Source organism: Suricata suricatta, chromosome 3 (genome assembly GCF_006229205.1).
Source record: "Suricata suricatta isolate VVHF042 chromosome 3, meerkat_22Aug2017_6uvM2_HiC, whole genome shotgun sequence".
Taxonomy (NCBI): Eukaryota; Metazoa; Chordata; class Mammalia; order Carnivora; family Herpestidae; genus Suricata; species Suricata suricatta.
The window spans coordinates 146,588,115-146,594,256 of NC_043702.1; positions in this window are offsets into that span (position 1 = coordinate 146,588,115).

A 6,142-nucleotide genomic window follows, 5' to 3' on the forward strand; every position below is an offset into this window, starting at 1 on the left:
AAACAAACAAACAAACAAACAAACAAATAAAATGGAGATGTACTCAGAAATGAACATATGGGGCCAGTGAGGATCCACATTTATGGAAGAAAAAAATAAGCCATTGAATCAAAAATAGAAGACATCTAACTAATCTGGGTGTTATTTGAAGCCATTTTCCAGCACTATACCCTCCTTGTCAAATGATTCTTACTGGGAACCTGGGTGGCTCAGTCAGTTAAGCATCTGACTTTGGCTCAGGTCATGATCTCACTGTTTGTGGTTTCAAACTTTGCCTCGGGATTGCTGCTGTCAGGGCAGAGCCTGCTTCACATCCTCTGTCCTCCTCTCTCTCTGCCCCTCCCCAGCTCATGGGTGCATGCTCTCTCTCTAACTCTCTCAAAATAAATAAATTAAAAAACAAAACAAAAAAAACTCCAATGATCTCTTACCTGCTTTAAACACTTACTGCTTTGTGGGTGGTTCTGATTTATATTGTGATATTGGGTTGAACCCTTCCTCTCTATAAATCCCATCCCTGTGCCCAGTTTTGCTCTTTGGGACAACACAGAAGAACTTCATGCTCTTTCCATTCTCAAAATACTTGAAGATATCAGACATGTGCCCTCTTGCATCTTCTTTTTTCCAAGCTAATTGTTGTGAGTTTTCTCAACATTGATCTGTGACCGTGTTTCTGATCTCTCTCTTCTGGCTGAACACACCCTAAATTATAATGTCTCTTACTACAGTGCAAAGTTGAAACTGAATCCATATGTGGTTAAACAGGCTCACAGTCCAGCGGTTGGCATATTATAATTCTGTTAATGTAGCCTAAAATTGCATTCAGATTTTAATAACCCCATCATACCATCGGGCTGTGCACAGTGGGCATGTAATTAGATGAATAATTAAAACCCCAGATCTTCATATAGACTATCAAGTTGCCCCTCCCCTTTTTTGTGTGCTTTATTTGGGGGTTATAAAATATCCCTCTTTGTTTCAGCTTGTTATTTTGATATGTAGCTAGTTTTTTATGATTAAAAGAGTAGATTGATGCTTTAAAAATTATTTTTCATTGTAAAAATTCAGATGATAATCGTACAAAATAGAAAGTAAAAATCATCCTAAATTCTACACCTAGGAGTGATTACATTTTTTAAAAAGTCAACATACAAGTTTGTGTTTATAATGGTATCAAAGAAAACATCATTTATAATAGTAAGTTTACTGTTGCATTGTTAATTATGGTTTATCTTTTTAAAAATATTTATTTATTTATTTATTTATTTATTTTTAGAAAGAGAGAGAGAGAGAGAGCATGAGAGGGGCATAAGGAGAAAGAGAATCTTAAGCAGGCTCTATGCTCAGCACGGCAGAATCCAATGTGGGGCTTAATCCCATGACCCTGGTATCATGATCTGAGTCAAAATCAAGAGTCAGACACACAACTGACTGAGCCACTGAGGACCCCCTGCTTTGTCATTTTTAAGTTTAGAAAGAAGTCTGTGGCATAATACCTAAAAAATACAAGTTGCCAACCTGTATAATTCCACTTTTGTTACTTAAAAATGAAACTCCATGCATATTGATATGAAATATATAATTTTAAAACTGGGATCACACTATATTCTGTCTTGTAACAGGCTCTTTTCTCTCAGCATATACTTCTTTTCAGGTAATAAATAGAGAATAACTGCATTACTTTTAATGATTGTATAGTATTCTATTGCATTTGTGAAGTGCAACTTAGATAAGTAATTTGCTTCCAAATTACACTTTTATGAGCAGAACTATGGTAAACAGTCTTTCTGCACTTTCTGATTATCTCCTTTGTATAAATTACTAGATGCACTACTATCATATTTTTTTTTAATTTCTAAATTTGTCATCTACTTTGTCTCTCCTAGTTTTGTATTTTCAGTAAATGTGATAAGCACACCTTTTTTCCTAATCTGAATTTGATAAAAATTCCAAAAACAGACTCAGGTCAAGGGTTGCCTCCTCTATAAAGTGTTTTTAATGCCTCCCCTCCTCCCACCTCAGATCAACTGCTCTTTTCTTTGTGTTCACTGCATTCACATTCTATAGCCAATCATTTTTAATTTTTTATCGTTTATTTATTTATTCATTTGCTTTCCCATAGAGTCTGCTAGACAGCAAAAACCAAGCCTTCTGAGTTTTACTCTCCTGCTCCCACCCAAGTGAACACAGTCACTGGCACCTAGTAGGACATTATGAATGAGAGAAGAAACGAATGATTGAAGGCTTCAACACAGGATCAAGGACAAATTCCCTTGCTTGCTCATAAATCCTAATTTTTAGGTTGATTTGAACTTTTAGGCAAAAGTCAGCACAGAAATTTCATTATAGTTAAGTCATTTATCACGTCATTTATTTCTTCTACACAGATGTCATTCATTCATTTTTTCCCCCACAAAATCTATGGAGTGTTTAATATGTTACAAAGTTACTGAAGTAAGAGCTATGGGAAAATACAAAAAGGAACCTAACCTCAATAAGGAAACCGGCTGTAAGTGCTATCATTACCATAATGAATAGGAACCACAAGAGAAGTCTAGTCAAAATGCTATTAAAATTCACAGAAGCCAAAATTAGTTTCCTTGGTGGGCAGAGATGATGGTGGTGAAAGTTCATAAGGTTGAATTGAAGTGGGAGAGGCCAGAAGTTCTTCTAGGATTTTGATGGATTCATCTCTCACATTTAGGTCTTTCATCCATTTTGAATTTATTTTTGCATATGATGTAAGAAAGTGGTCAAGTTCCATTCTTTCGCATGTTTTCCCAACACCCTCTGATGAAAAGACTGTCTTTTTTCCATTGCATATTCTTTTCTCCTTTGTCAAAGGTTAGTTGACCATATAGTTGTGGGTCCATTTCTGGGTTTTCTATCTGTTCCGTTGATGTATGTGTCTGATTTTCTGTGCTAGTACTGTCTTGATCACTACAGCTTTGTTATATAACTTGAAGTCTGGAATTGTGATTCCTCCCACTTTGCTTTTTCAAAATTGCTTTGGCTATTTTGTGTCTCTTGTGATTCCATACAAATTTTAAGACCGTTTGTTCTTGCTCTATGAACAACAATTGCCTTTTTATTCACCAATAATGAATAAGGAGGAAGAGAAATCAAGGAATTGAACCCATTTACAATTGCACCAAAAACCATAAGATACCTAGGAGAAAACCTAACCAAAAAGATAAAAGATCTGTATTTCAAAATATATGAAACACTTATGAAAGAAATTGAAGACGACACAAAAAATAGGGAAAAAAGTCCCTGCTCATGGATTGGAAGAACAAATATTATTAAAATGTCTGTACTACTCAAAGCTATCTACATATTTAATGCAATCCTTATCAAAATACTCAGGAAATTTTTAAAATCTCAGGTGCCCTGAGGTGCCTGGCTGGCTCAGTCAGTAGAGCATGCAACACTTGATCTCAGGGTTGTGCGTTTGAGCCTCATGTTGGGTATAGAGGTTACTTTAAAAACATAAAAATGAACTCTGAATGCTCTGGTTGCATTATAAAGCACCCCAGGTGAGTCCAGTGTCCCACAACATTCAAAGGCTACTGATACGAGAGTACTCAAGATATTCAAAAGAAAGGAAATGGGGACACTAACTCTACCATATACCAAGATATATTATAAAATTATAGCAATTCAAACAGTGGCACTGGCCTGGATATACAACAGATGGATGAAATAGAGCCCAAAAATAGATCAATGTACATACTTGGGGAATGTAGAATAAAAATTGAAATAGTTCAAAGAAAGATAAGTTAATCAATATTATGGTACAGCTGGCTAACTATTTGAGGCAAAATTTAATTGAAACTCTGTCTTACTCCTTAGGATCAGTCCTGAGTGGCCTTCTCCTTGTACCCCTGCCCCCTACCCCCTCTAATTTATTTTCTACCCAACAGCCAAAACGATCTTAAAACCCATGATCAGATCCTGCTTCTCTCCTCTTATGACCCTGACAGTGCCTTCTAAGTCCTGACAAGTTGGTCCAGGCTCTCTCTTTGGCCTAGCCTCCCATCTGCCCCTCTACTTTCTTCTTTGTGTGTGTGTGTGTGTGTGTGTGTGTGTGTGTACTTACATATTTTAAGAGAGAAAGAGAAAGAGTGTGAGCAGAGGAGGGGAAGAGAGAGAGAGAGAGAGAGAGACTCCCAAGCAAGCTGCCCCTCTCCTTTCGCTCCCTCTGCACCGCCACCCTGCTCTGTGAGCCTGAAACACACTAAACTCTCACCATATCAGGAACTTTGTGCTGCCTTTCCTTCTGCCTAGTCCTTCCTCTTGCCTTGAGGTCTCAGGTTCAAAGTCCCCTCTACTGAGGGGCATTTCCTAACCTAACCCTTTGGGACATTCCCCATCCTATACCCATAATTCTCCCTCATTGCATTCATGCAGACATTGCACATACTTCCTTATTAGCTCATGCCATATGAGTAATTACCATATTTATTTGTTTCTTTTTTGCCCATCTCCCCTAAGCTCCAGGAATAAAGACTTGTCAATCTGGTCACTGCTAAGGTCTCAGGATCTAATACATAGTCGGTGCTCAATAAATATTTGCCACATGACAGAAAACCTTGCATGAGGTAGAAGCTAGGCCTGAGATACAAGAGAGTGATCTGCTCTTGGTCCATTGGCAAATTCCTGAAGTAGGTATGGTCACCTGCAGTCTTCTTCTGGAAGAGAATTCCTAAGTCTTAAAAGGGTCCTACCCAGTCGGGATGGGTTCCTTCCCCTGTTAGGAGCTGTATCCTGAGAGGTATAGCAGGGTTCTAAGCTGAACCTTTTTCCAAAACTCTGACATCCAAACTGGGCATCAAATCCTTCTTAGTCACGCTTTTCAGTATATAGGCCATAATCCTTGAGGAGAACAAAATAACAGGTTAGCAGCATAATTTTGATTTCTCTCTGCATCTGATGAGTAGAATCCATTAAAATAGTTATAAATGTTAATGCCAAAAAATGCCTTACATACCATCTCCCAATAACTATAAAACAGCCCAGCTTTTTATTTTACGGATGAAGAAAATCAGGCCCAGGGAAATTCAGTGGCTCGTCCAGTAAATAGTAGTGATGGGGTCTGTCTCTCACCCGCTTCTTGACATGCTATTCCGAGCCTCTGCTATGATAATATGATAATGTGACTCTCCACCTCATTGAGGAAAAACCATTTTGAAAACAACTCATTTAGAAAACTTAACTTCATTATTATTATCCATTAACTTTCACATCTTCTGCAAGCGGTAGGCAGTATAGTCTTATTTGCTTCCTCTAGAAGCATTAAAAACAATTCGGGGGGCGGGCTCAAACCCAAGATGGGAACTCTCGGCTTTATGTAGAGGCAGAGAGGCGGAGCTTCAAGGTGACAGATCGGACCTGAGTGGCCTCCTCTGGCACTGTTGTGAGAAGATGAAGCCTGGTGTTAGAAAACATTCAAAGCAGGGCACCCTCTGAGGATGTCTCTAGGGCCCTGGGCGGGGCAGAGGCCTTTTGGAGACCACAGTGATGGCTGCAAAACACGGCTTTCCAAAGGGGTGAGACAGCTTTGTCTTCTCCTACTCTTTCTGACCAAAAGAATGATATAAGGAGAAGAGTTATCTAAGGTTGTGGTACCTAGAACAAGATGATCTTTGGCTTTTATTCCCCTTTACATTGTAATTATTTTTCATAGAGGGAATATGAGCACGTGCAAACTCCACAGGCATCACACAACAAATTAACTGGAAATGCTGATGAGCACCTGCTAACCAAGAGCTTATGTAAGACTGCTCCGGTCGAACTCTGGTCTTTTAAAAAAATACACATTTTTTTTTAAATTAATGTGGTTCTTAATTTAAGAACTTTAAGAAAACCAGAATAGATGCCATTATTTTTAGAAGACTATGTTATTTTGGGCACCTGGGTGGCTCCATCATTTAAGTGTCTGACTCGACTTCAGCTCAGGTCCTAATCTCACGGTTCATGGGATCAAGCCTCACATCAGGCTCTGTGCTGAGTGTGGAGCCTTCTTTGGATTCTCTCTCTTCCTCTCTCTCTGTGCCTCCCTGACTCTTACACACTGCCTCTCTCTCTCTCTCTCTCTCTCTCTCTCTCTCAAAAATAAATAATAAATAAACTTTTTAAATGT